Source organism: Chiloscyllium punctatum, chromosome 11 (genome assembly GCF_047496795.1).
Source record: "Chiloscyllium punctatum isolate Juve2018m chromosome 11, sChiPun1.3, whole genome shotgun sequence".
Lineage (NCBI taxonomy): Eukaryota > Metazoa > Chordata > Chondrichthyes > Orectolobiformes > Hemiscylliidae > Chiloscyllium > Chiloscyllium punctatum.
In genome coordinates, this window is record NC_092749.1 from 22624328 (window position 1) to 22636613 (window position 12286).

At 39.7% G+C, this 12286-nt stretch overlaps 1 protein-coding gene across 1 annotated transcript in view; it reads right to left on the reverse strand.

The window, feature by feature from the left end:
- sdccag8 (SHH signaling and ciliogenesis regulator sdccag8) overlaps positions 1-12286 on the reverse strand; it is a 357014-nt gene that overhangs the window by 329891 nt on the left and 14837 nt on the right.

The window sequence follows — 12286 nt, forward strand, 5'->3', positions numbered from 1 at the left end:
ACATATTTCCACACATTTTGTTCCATCTGCCAAGCTTATGCCCACTTGCTTCATCTATCTGTATGAAGGTCCCTCCTTCTCAACCTCTTCCCTCACCTGAGACATGAGACTCTCAGTTTAAACTACCACCAGTCATCTATCTCTATTATATTCCTCTGTAAACTCTGTGTCATCGTCTTCATTTGCCTTCTTAAATATTACTGTGTCATTCACAAACTTGGCGACAGTAAATTCATTTTCCTCATCCAAATCATTAATATATATTGTAAATAATTGTGGCTCCAGCATAATCTATGTGACATTCCAGGAGTTACAAGCTGTCACCCTGAAAATTGCCCCAATCCCAACTGTCAGTTTTCAGTTGATTAGCTGATCTTCTATCCATGATAATATACTACCTCCAACAATATGAGTCTTATCATATTAAGTAGGAGAAAGTGAATGCTGCAGATGCTGGAGAGTCAGACTTGAAAAGTGGGGTGCTGGAAAAGTACAGCAGGTCAGGCAATATCCGAGAAGCAGGAGATTGGATGTTTCATAAGCCCTTCATCAGGAATGTGGAAGGGGAAGGGGCTGAGAGATAAATGGGGGTGAGGGTGGAGCTGGTGAAGGAGGAGGGAGGAGTTAGCTGGAAAGGCAATAGGCAGATACAGGTGGGGGATAATTGTGATAGGTCAGTGGGGAGGGTGGAGTGGATAGGCGGGAAGGAAGATGGACAGGTAGGACTTGGATCTGGGATGAGATCTTATTAAGTTGCCTAACAGATGGCACATTGTCAAATGCCTTCTGAAAATCCAAATGCTTCCCCTTTATTTATCCTTTTATTAAAAGAATTTCAGTAAGTTTGTCATGTACCATTCCCCCTGCATGAAGCCATGTTGACTCTGTTTAACCATATTAAGTATTTCTAAACATTCTATGGTTATATCCTTTATAATAGACAAACATTTTCCCAATAACAGACATTAAGATAGATGGCCTATAGTTACCTTTCTTTTTCTCTCCTTCCCTTTTCAGATAATGGTGTTGCACTGGCACTTTTCCAATTCTCTAGAAATTTTCCAGAACCTGAGGTTTTCTCAGAAGATTACGGTCAGTGTATCCACTATCACTGCAGCTACTTCTTTCAATACTCTGTCAGGTTCAGGAGATTATTGGTGTTTGGCTCTGAATTTGTCTTCTTACCCCACTCTGAGGTAACATGAGCCAAAAAGCTGCCCTATCCTTTCTAAGTCTATGTTTCCCCTCTCCCAAACAGACTTTACAGTTATAGACTTCTACTAAATCAAACAGATATAAATGATGTGAGTTTAACACTACTGCTTGTGTTTATATTTAGTACTGTTATTGCACAATAAATCAAGGATAATTATAGATGTTTTCTTTAAAGCCATGTAATGAATTCAGTTAACTAAGCAATTAAAAGTTTTTCACAGTACTTTATTTGAAAAGAATAGATTTTCACTGGAGAGCAAGTAAATGCTCTAGTAAGGAGCATCTACTATCACACATTTGGTAATGACTGATACCTGCTGGTAAAGGCTCTTCATTCTATAAGAATTAAAGTTTTACCAAACAACTGCTACATTTTCAGAAAACAAGCTATATAGAAATTTTAACACATAAGAGCAGCTATGGTAACCAAAATAACCTGGCAGCAATGGCATTGCAGAACAACAGGTAGGCCCCCCCCATTCTTTAGTGATGGACTATAGTGGAAGGATGGGCAGCTCAACATTCCAGGGTATAGAAATTTCAGGCTTGATAGGGGGAATCTGAGAGAGATGGGGACATTGCATTATGATAAAGGACATCATCATGGCAGTAATGAGGGAGGATGTCTTAGAAGGCTCTTCAGAGGAGGCCATCTGAGTACAGCTCAGAAATAAAAAAAGCAATGACTTTACTGGGATTATATTCCTGCCCTCCCAACAGTCAAAAGGGAAGTGGAAGAGGAAACGTGTAGGAAAATCACAGAAAGGTGTGAGAGGAATAGGATTATAGGAGTAGTGGGTTTCAATTGTGCTAACATTAACTGGATTGCCTCAGTGTGAAAGGATTTGATGGGAAAGAATTTTTAAAGTACATCCAGGGGAGCTTTTCGTGCCAGTACTTAGATAGCCCTACTAGAGATGGGGCAGTGCAAGAACTAATCCGAGGGAACGAAGCTGGTCAAGTGGGTGAACATTTTTGGGATAGTGATAATAACTCTGCAAGTTTCAAAGTCATTCTGGCAAAGGATAAGGATAGTGTAGAAATCAAGTGTCTAAATTGGGGGAGGGCCAATTTCAATATCATAAGACAGGAAGTGGCAAACATAGACTGGGAGCAACTATTTACAGGCAAGTCTATATTTGGAAAGTGCAAGTCTTTTAAAAGTAGTATATTGAAGGTTCAGGGCCAGTTTGCTCCCCTAAGAGTGAAGAGCAAGGGCAGAAAGTCCAGGAAATGCTGAATGTCAAGGAACACAGAGTATGATCAAGAAAAAAAGGAAGCATATGTAAAGTACAGAGCATTTGAGTCCATTCAGGAGTACAGAGAGTTTAGGGAGTACTCAAAAGATAAATTAGGAGGGCAAAAATGGGCCACAAAATATCCTTGGCCAACAGGATTAAGGGAAACTCCAAGGTGTTTGAGTATATTAAGATCAAAAGGATTGCTGGAAAAGAGTGGGGCTTATTAGAGACCAGAGAGACAATCTGTGCTTGGAACCAGAGGACGTGGGTGAGGTCTAAAATTAATATTTCTCATCTGTACTGATAAAGGAGAAAGGCAGTGTAGCTAGAGATTTCATTTGGGATGGTGAGGTTCTAGAGCATATTAAGATTAATAAGGGGGAGGAGTATTAGATGTTTTAGTAGCATATAGATGCATAAATTCTCAGCATAACAAAATGAAGCCAGGCTTGCATGGGAGGTCAGGGAGAAGATTGTTGGAGCCCTGAAAAAGATACTTAATTTTTCACTGGCCGCAGGTGAAGTGCCAAATGACTGACTGAACACCTGTGGGGTGGCATAGTGGCTCAGTGGTTAGCACTGCTGCCTCACAGTGCCAGGGACCCAGGGTCGATTCCCGCCTCGAGCAACTGTCTGTGTGGTGTTTGCACATTCTCCCCGTATCTGCGTGGGCTTCCTCCAGGTGCTCTGGTTTCTTCCCATAATCCAAAGATGGGAAAGATGTGCTGGCCAGGTGAATTGACCATGCTAATTTGCCCATAATGTTAGGTGCATTAGTCAGAGATAAATACAGGGTAGGTGGATGGGTTACCCTTTGGAGGGTCAGTGTGGACTCGTTGGACCAAAGGGCCTGTTTCCATACTGTAGGGAATCTAATCTAATATGGTTTCACTGTTCAAGAAAGGCAGCAGGGATAAGTCAGGTAATTACAGACCAGTTAGTCTGACATCAGTGGTAGGGAGATTATTGGAAAAATATTCTGAAGGACAGAATTAATCAACAGCTGGACGACAGGGACTGAATAGGGATAGTTAGATCAGATTTGTGAGAGGAAGATCCTGTCTGCTTAATTTGAGTATTTTTGAAAATGTGACTAAATATACCAGTGGAAATCTGGACTCATTGCCTACAAAAGGTGTAGGAGGCAGAAACCCTCATAACAAGTAAGTATTTACATGTATATTTACAGTGCCAAGACATAAAAGGCTATGGTCGAGAGTGTGATGCTGGAAAAGCACAGCAGGGCTGGCAGCATTTGAGGAGGAGATTCAATATTTCTGGCATAAGCCCTTCATTAGGAATCCTAAGAAAACATCGATTCTCCTGCTCCTTGGATGCTACCTGATCTGCTGTGCTTTTCCAGCATTACACTTTCAACTCTGATCTCCAGCATCCACAGTCCTCACTTTCTCCCATAAAAGGTGATGGGCCAAGTACTGGAAATGGGATTAAAATAATTAGGTGATTTTGACTGGTGTAGATTCGATAGGCAAAAGGGCCTTTTCCTGTGCTATAGACTACTATTGATGAGGTTTACATGGACTTCAGTAAGATCTTTAAGGTTCCACACGGAAGGCTGGTCCAAAAAGTAAGCACCCATGAGATCCAAAGTCAAGTTTACAAACTGGGTCCAAAATTGGCTTATAAATAGAAGCTAAGGGGCGATAGAGTCATAGAATGTACAGCATGGAAGCAGGCCCTTCCGTCCAACTCATCCATGCTGACCAGATATCCCAACACAATCTAGTCTCACCTGCTAGCATCTGGCCCATATCCCTCCAAACCCTTCCTATTCATATACCCATCCAGATGCCTGTGATTCGAAGCCTGTGCAAAAAGTGTATCACAGGGATCAGTACTGTGATCCTTGCTATTTAATATGTACATTTTTCCTGCAACATTCACATCCAAGTCTTTTATCAGTATGCTTGCATGTGAAACGAAAATTGGGGTTTTTGTTGATAAGGAGGAGATTGGGTTTATGCTCCACTTTGATACTGATCAGGTGGTAAATTAGGGAGAGCAATGGCAGATGGAATTTAATTCTGATAATTAATGCAGTGATATATTTTGGGAGGTCTGATAAGGAAAGTATATACACAATGAATGGTAGCTCGCTAGGCAGTACTGAAGAACAAAGGGGCCTGGGTATACAAGTCCACAAATATCTGAAGACATCAGCACAGGTGGTCAAGATGGTGAAAATAGTATATGAGATACATGCCTTCAATAGCAGGGGTGTAGAATATAGGAGCAAACAACTTTATAGAGCATTGGTTAGGCCACAGATGGAATACTGGCCACAATGTTCTAGTGGCCACAATAGTGGAAGGACGTGATTGCATTGGGGATGTTGCAAAGGAGATTCACCAAGCTGTCACCTTGATTACAAAGTCTCCATTATGAGGACAGACTAGATAAGCTGGATTTGTTTTCCCCACAGCAGAGGAGATGGAGGGGATATCTGATTGAGGTATATAATATCATGAGAGGCATAGATAGAGTCATAGAGATGTACAGCACAGAAACAGACCCTTGGTCCAACTCGTCCATGCAAACCAGATATCATAACCGAATCTAGTCCCATTTGCCAGCACTTGTCCCATATCCTTCTAAGCCCTTCCTGTTCATATACCCATCCAGATGTCTTTTAAAAGTTGTAATCGTACCAGCCTCCACCACTTCCTCTAGCAGCTCATTTCATACATGCACCACTCTCTGCATGAAAAGGTTGTCCCTTAGGCCCCTTTTAAATTTTTCCCCTCTCACTCTAAACCTATGCCCTTTAGTTCTGGATTCCCCCACCCCATGGAAAAGACCTTGTCTACTTATCCTATCCATGCCCCTCCTGATTTTATAAACCTCAATAAGATCAGCCGCCGATGCTCCAGGAAAAACAGCCCTAGCCTATTGTTCAAATCCTCCAAACCTGGCAACATTCTTGTAAAAATAAGATAGATTGTGATAAACATTTCCTTGGCAGACAAGTCTAAGACTAGAGGACTTAAGTTTAAGGTGAAGAACAACTGGTTTCAAGGGGAGCAGAGGAAAAATAGTTTCACCCAGTGGGTGATCGAAATATGGAACCTGCTGCCTGACAGAGAGTTCAAGGCAATATTTGATATTTAAATTGCACCTGGATCAGCACCAAAAATGTCAGGGCATAGTAAGCTATGGACCAAGTGCAGATAAATGGGATTAATGTAGTTTGGTGTTTGTTGGCTAGCATAGATATGGTGGGCCAAAGGACCGATTTCTATGCTGAATGACTCTATCACATTATGACTGACACAAACTCAGTTGTTATTACTTGGCACATTTTTAAAAAAAATCATCCATTGGATGTGGGCAGCGTTGGCTGGTCAAACATTTATTTCCTTTTCCTAGTTATCCTTGAGAAGCTGGTGGTGAGCTGCCTTCTTGAACCACTGCAAGTCTTTTGGTGAAGGTTGACCCACAATGCCACTGGGGAAGAAATTCCATGATATTGACCTAGTGACACTGAAGGATGAATGATATATTTGCAAGTCAGAATGGTGAGTACCTTGGAGGGAAACTTGCAGGTGGTGGCTTCCATGTAGCTGTGATTGTGGTCTTTCTAGTTGGTAGTGGGTTTGGAAGGTGTTGTGGATAAATCATCACGCGTTTCCTTTAATTTTGCTACTTATTAACAAATCTTAGTTGATCAGAACTGAAATAATGATTTAAACTTTATTGAATGTAGCAACCAAAATAACACCTCTAAACTAGGAAAGTAAAGCCTCACCACTCAACTTGGCTTTTATCTGATTAAGGATGGAATTTAGCCAAGATTCCACCAAATGTCTGTCTCTGGAAGTATCCAGGGTTTGATCCTTGTGTAGTGTTGTTCTTCAAAGCTCTGCTACACTGGCTTGTTCTGGTGGTGGGGAAATTGTAGCAGTGCATCTGTAGATAGCACACACAGCTGATGCTGAGCATTGGTAAAGGGAGCGAATGTTTGTGAACATGATGCCATTCAAGTGGACAGCTTTGTCCTAGTGATATCCAGCTTCTGAAGCATTATTGGAACTGCACCCATTCAGGCAAGTGGAGAGTATTCCATCACATTCTTAACATGTGCTTTGTGGAGAGGGCTTGGGGAATCAGAAGGGGAGTTATTAGCTGTAGGATTCCTATCTACCGTCCTGCTGTTGCTTATTATTCCAGGATTTTTATTGATGTCAGGGAGCCATATTTTGCCATTTCACACACTTTTCACAAAGAAGCAACAAATCTTAAAAACTAATTTACACTTTGCAGTCAGTAGTAGTCTCATAGTGGTGACTTGACAAATACCACTGGGATTACAAATGGTTATAGGTAATGCCTTCTGTATTAATGCTACAATAAACAAATACTAAGAATCAAGCAACATGCTGCCAACCAGAAAAGGTCAGAAGTAAAAAAGATGACTGCAGAAAAAGCTAAAGTTAAATATGTGAACTAATGGCTTATAATCACAAGTCTAGTTAAATATCAGTGATCTCTTAGATATCGCAGGGCGCTTGAACAATTGGGTAATGATGTGATTAGACATTCACGGCTGGATTTGTTTTATTTCAGATAAACGTCTCGTCCCCTTTTAATCACAACAAATAACATTCCAACAGTAAATCAATACTATTGCTAACCACATGGGGGAGCCCCTCAGCAATACTAAACCTAACCACACAATAGAAAAGTGCTAACATAATTATACACATTTGAAAATAAGGTTAATATTAATGTATTAACCTCTGCGATATTTAAAGTGCATAAACCTTTGCAATTGCTGATTGTATTGATGGTTAAAGTATGTCTAAGTGAGAACTTCATTAAGCTGACGCTAGGTTTCCAGGTGCCCAAAAATATTGAAATTCTATTGAATTGTAAATCTATGCATAAGTAATGATAATGTGTTAAACATTTTTAAGTGAATGTATAAACATTTATTGATGAGATTTATAGACTTAGTTTACACAAATAATTCAATGCAATTGATATTTGAGAAAGATGGTTACTGGTTTGGTTAATTATCAAAACATGAGAATTAGGATCAGGGATAGACAATTCAACCCTTCTGCCCTTTAATGTGATCTTGACTGATGGCTAAAATCATTTTTACACAAAAAGTATAAAACCACTATGTCTGGAATGCAACTGGCCATAAACCAAAATGGAAAAAAAGGTCATCAGTACAAGAAACACCTCTTAGCTTGGACTTTTTTGACTAACTGACAACTAACAATATTCACATTGTTGATAATACAAGTTACAGAAATGCAAAGAAAGATAAAATATTGGTTGTAATACATTGGTTGTGAGTGTCAGTTGATAGCACTCACCTCTCATTTTGAAGTACATGCTTTCAAAGACATCAATAGATTTGATTAGATTAACAAGTTTAAGTGTGGTACATTGTGAGGTGAAGTGTTAAATCAAGGTCCTGTTGGCCAGTTCAACTGGCTTTGAAAAATTCCACAGAATAAAATAAAATAAAAGCAGGTCAGGGCCGTATTTTTCATTCAACAAATCATCAAAATCAGATTATGTCGTTATGTTGTTTGTATGTAGGGCTTAGGTATCTCTAATTTTCCAGGGATCCGAAGATAGCACCTTCCAAACCCAATACCATCTGGAAAGACCACAACACTTTCCATACGTGGAAACACCACCAGCTGCACTTTCCCCTACAAGGTACTCACCATTCTGACTTGTAAATATATTGCAGTTCGTTTGTTTGTTTGGTGTACACAAGTGTCTGGCTTTCAGTTTCCACCACTCTTTGTGGCTACCTATTACATAATTTTGTTACCGTCTAATTTAAATCCCAAATCTCGTTTCCCTTTAACACCATAATTGTCAAACCTGATTCCTACTTTGGAAAATAGCATTCTTGAAATTAATTTTTTGACACCTGTGACAATTATAAGGCCTCCTTCAAGTCCATCTTATCACCTTCTCAAGTTAGTAAGTTTCCAGAAAGAAAAAAAACTTGTCAAATCAGCTTTCCTCATAAATCAAGTAGAGAAACCAGCTTTACAGTGCTCTTCTAGAATCTGTCTGCAATATAGATAAGCAGAGAGAGATAAATGCTGATTAAGGTGTTCATGAGAAGTGTAAATGGTTGAAAACAGACCGGCTGTACATTCAAGACAGGACGTATGGGTGTGTAGAAAGGGTAATGAACATGGAGGTTGTTCACTTTCTGAAATTGTTAAACTCAATATTGAGTTCTGAAGGCTAGAAAAAAAAAGGTTCCGACACAACGTTCCAGCATATACAAGTCTTTTACTTTTATTGAAGGTATACCAGACTGATTCCTAGGATGGCAGGACTGAGAGATGAAGACTTGATTGGATTGGACTATGTTCACTTGAAGAATGAGGGAGAATCTCAGAAAACCACAAAAAATTTTTAAGAGGACTAGAAAGAGTAACTGCAGGAAGGTGGTTCCTGATGACTAGGGGAGTTACAATATAAAAATAGGAGTACTGATTTGGAGCAATGTAACTTTTAATTTAAAAAAAAAGTTTTGCCATTTACATAAGAAGGAAGTGAAACTATCATGGTCATTTTAAAAGATGAGACACTTAAACAATCAAGGTTTTTTTTGATGTATAATTTCAGTTGCATCACACTAAACTTTTGCTATAAATTCTGTGTCTTACAATTGTGTACTCCACAACCACCTGAAGGGGCAGCGCTCAAAGCTAGTGCTTCCAATTAAACCTGTTGAACTATACCCTGGTGTTGTGTGATTTTTAATCTAGGAGTAGGTCACTTCAGACAAAGATGAGGATAAATCTCTTCAGCCAGAGAGAGTGTGGTGAGCTCGTGGCATTCACTTGTAAACATTGAGTACTTACAAGGAGTTAGATATAGTTCTTAAGCCTGAAGGCATGAACGGGCATGGGAACAAAAGTAGGAACAGGGCTTAAGTTGAATGATCAGCTATGTTTGTATTGAGTGGCAGAGCAAGCTTAAAAAAAGGTTGAATGACATACTCTTGCTCCTTTTTTTAAAAATGTTTCTATGTTTCAAAAACTAGAACTGAACATTATACTCTAGATGTAATACCATGGGCCACATACAAGTCAATGGAAGTGATGCTGAAATTCTAAAGGACACAAGGGCACAAACTGATATTCCAAATTATTTGTTTCAAAACATTTTTACCTGTACCAGAAACATTAGCCTGTGTACAAGTTAAATTTCTGGTCAGGATTTAAAAACAACAAACATTAGGTGGCTGATATGTCAAGCCTGTGAGGTGGGCTCTTGCGCTTGAGACCATGGTGTTGGGACTATTACAGCTTTTCTTTAATTTTCTCATTTTTGGTTTGGAACTGTGAACTGAAGTCATGAGTTGATTTCAACAACAGTCTGATTTAAAGAAAATAAACAACCTATAGTTTGTTTATGGGAACTGGCGTGGAAAGTTAATTGCAGGTTGATTATTGCTCTAAGAATACTGTGGACATTTCAGCACCCGTTAAGTATTATGCTCAAGGACTGGCAGCTGCGTTGATGCTAAAAAGGGTCAATCGAAGACTGTTTGACTGGTCAGTATCAGTCTAAGAGAATGGTGAAAAGAAAGGTAAAAAAAATTAAAGATTGAACTAAAGCCAGAAGGCAGTGTGGTTGTGAAAGCTGTTGAATAGAGTTCTGGTCATTCTCTCCAGTTATTAAATAATTGAAAATGCTGAGAAAAGCAGCCCAGTAAGACATCAATAAAAGTCTCCAGCAATCTGTGGAAGCTGTTTGCATTGGCCAGTAGCTTTGGAATTTAAGCAAGATATACAGTCCCACTTGCCTGTGACAATTCATTATTCAAGGATTTGGTGAAAGATTAGAACCATCTTTTAAAGCTGCTTAAGTGAACTGGCTAGTTACAACTCTTATTTTTCTTTTAATTTATCCCTTAACTATGTCTGTCTGGGTTTATGATCAAAAGAAGGTTGGGTTTAAATTGTAGACATTTAAACAAAGCAATTAATTACTTTGCTCTACTAAAGTTACAACATTAATAATAAAAATCATTAATTTCTGTTTAAGCTGCACACTTCGTGCCTGACGTCTGTTACTCAAAGCCTGGTTAGGAACAACTGGGTATTGGAGGGTCATTGAATCATTTATTTTTGTCATGTGTATTCAATAGAAAATATAGTGAAAAGTGTGTACCTTTGCCATTCACATGTTATCATTCTTTAACTTCAAATAAAATAAAAAATAATAAAGTGAGTCCAACTTTTCCTTTTCTGCCATCAGGGTCCCACTCCAGGCAACACCAGCCCAAGCCAGAATCCTGCTCTAGGCTACACTAGCCCATGCCATGCCAGGGGCCGACTTGACAAGGAAGTGAGAATCCTACTTCAGGCTTTCCAAACCAGCTGACTCTGTCGCCATGCTGCCTCTGAAGACCCATCACCCTGGAGCCCATCAAAGCCACCTTTCTACTGAAGAGTTCTCTTTACCAGGTAGGTTTGAGTGAAAACTAAATTAAACCGAGAAAAGAAGGGGGAGAAAAGGAAAAAGAAAAAGACAAAAGCAGACAAAGAGGATAAGTGTGGACACAGGAGCGTAGATACTGCCTATTCCACTACCATTTTGAATATTTTAATTTCACTTTGTTGTGATATCCAATGTTAGCAAATCTCATTTGGTCTGGCTTGCTATTCTTATTCTGTAACAGTTGCTTATTTTCTTCTTATTCTCTTCACTTAAAAGTACTGAGGAAGTGGGGAGGCTACAGAAGGATCTAGACAGGTTGGGAGAGTGGTCCAGGAAATGGCTGATGGAATTTAACGTGAGCAAGTGCGAGGTCTTGCACTTTGGCAAAAAGAATAAAAGCATGGACTACTTTCTAAATGGTGAGAAACTTAATAAAGCCAAAGCACAAAGGGATCTGGGAGTGCTAGTCGAGGATTCTCTAAAGGTAAACATGCAGGTTGAGTCTGTGATTAAGAAAGCAAATGCAATGTTGTCTCTTATCTCAAGAGGGTTGGAATATAAAAGCAGAGATGTACTACTAAGACTTTATAAAGCTCTGGTTAGGCCCCATTTGGAGTACTGTGTCCAGTTTTGGTCCCCACACCTCAGGAAGGACATACTGGCACTGGAACGTGTCCAGCGGAGATTCACACGGATGATCCCTGGAATGACAGGTCTAGCATATGAGGAACGGCTGAGGATACTGGGATTGTATTCGTTGGAGTTTAGAAGATTAAGGGGAGATCTAATAGAGACGTACAAAATAATACATGGCTTTGAAAAGGTGGATGCTAGAAAATTGTTTCTGTTAGGCGAGGAGACTAGGACCCGTGGACACAGCCTTAGAATTAGAGGGGGTCATTTCAGAACGGAAATGCGGAGACATTTCTTCAGCCAGAGAGTGGTGGGCCTGTGGAATTCATTGCCACGGAGTGCAGTGGAAGCCAGGACGCTAAATGTCTTCAAGGCCGAGATTGATAGGTTCTTGTTGTCTAGAGGAATTAAGGGCTACGGGGAGAACGCTGGCAAGTGGAGCTGAAATGCGCATCAGCCATGATTGAATGGCGGAGTGGACTCGATGGGCCGAATGGCCTTACTTCCACTCCTATGTCTTATGGTCTTATGGACTCAATTCATCTAGGATATTTCAGACTATGAACCTCACTACAATCATTGTTGACTAAGGTCCATGATCATTTGTTAAAAAAATTTACTTTTAGGATTAACTTTCTTTTCCGTTTGAGATGTAGTGGTCTAACTTAAGATTTAGTGAAACATTTTGGCTTCTTCACTGTTACGATTCACTATTAAGTGCCATTTCTTCGCAAGGATGGAAC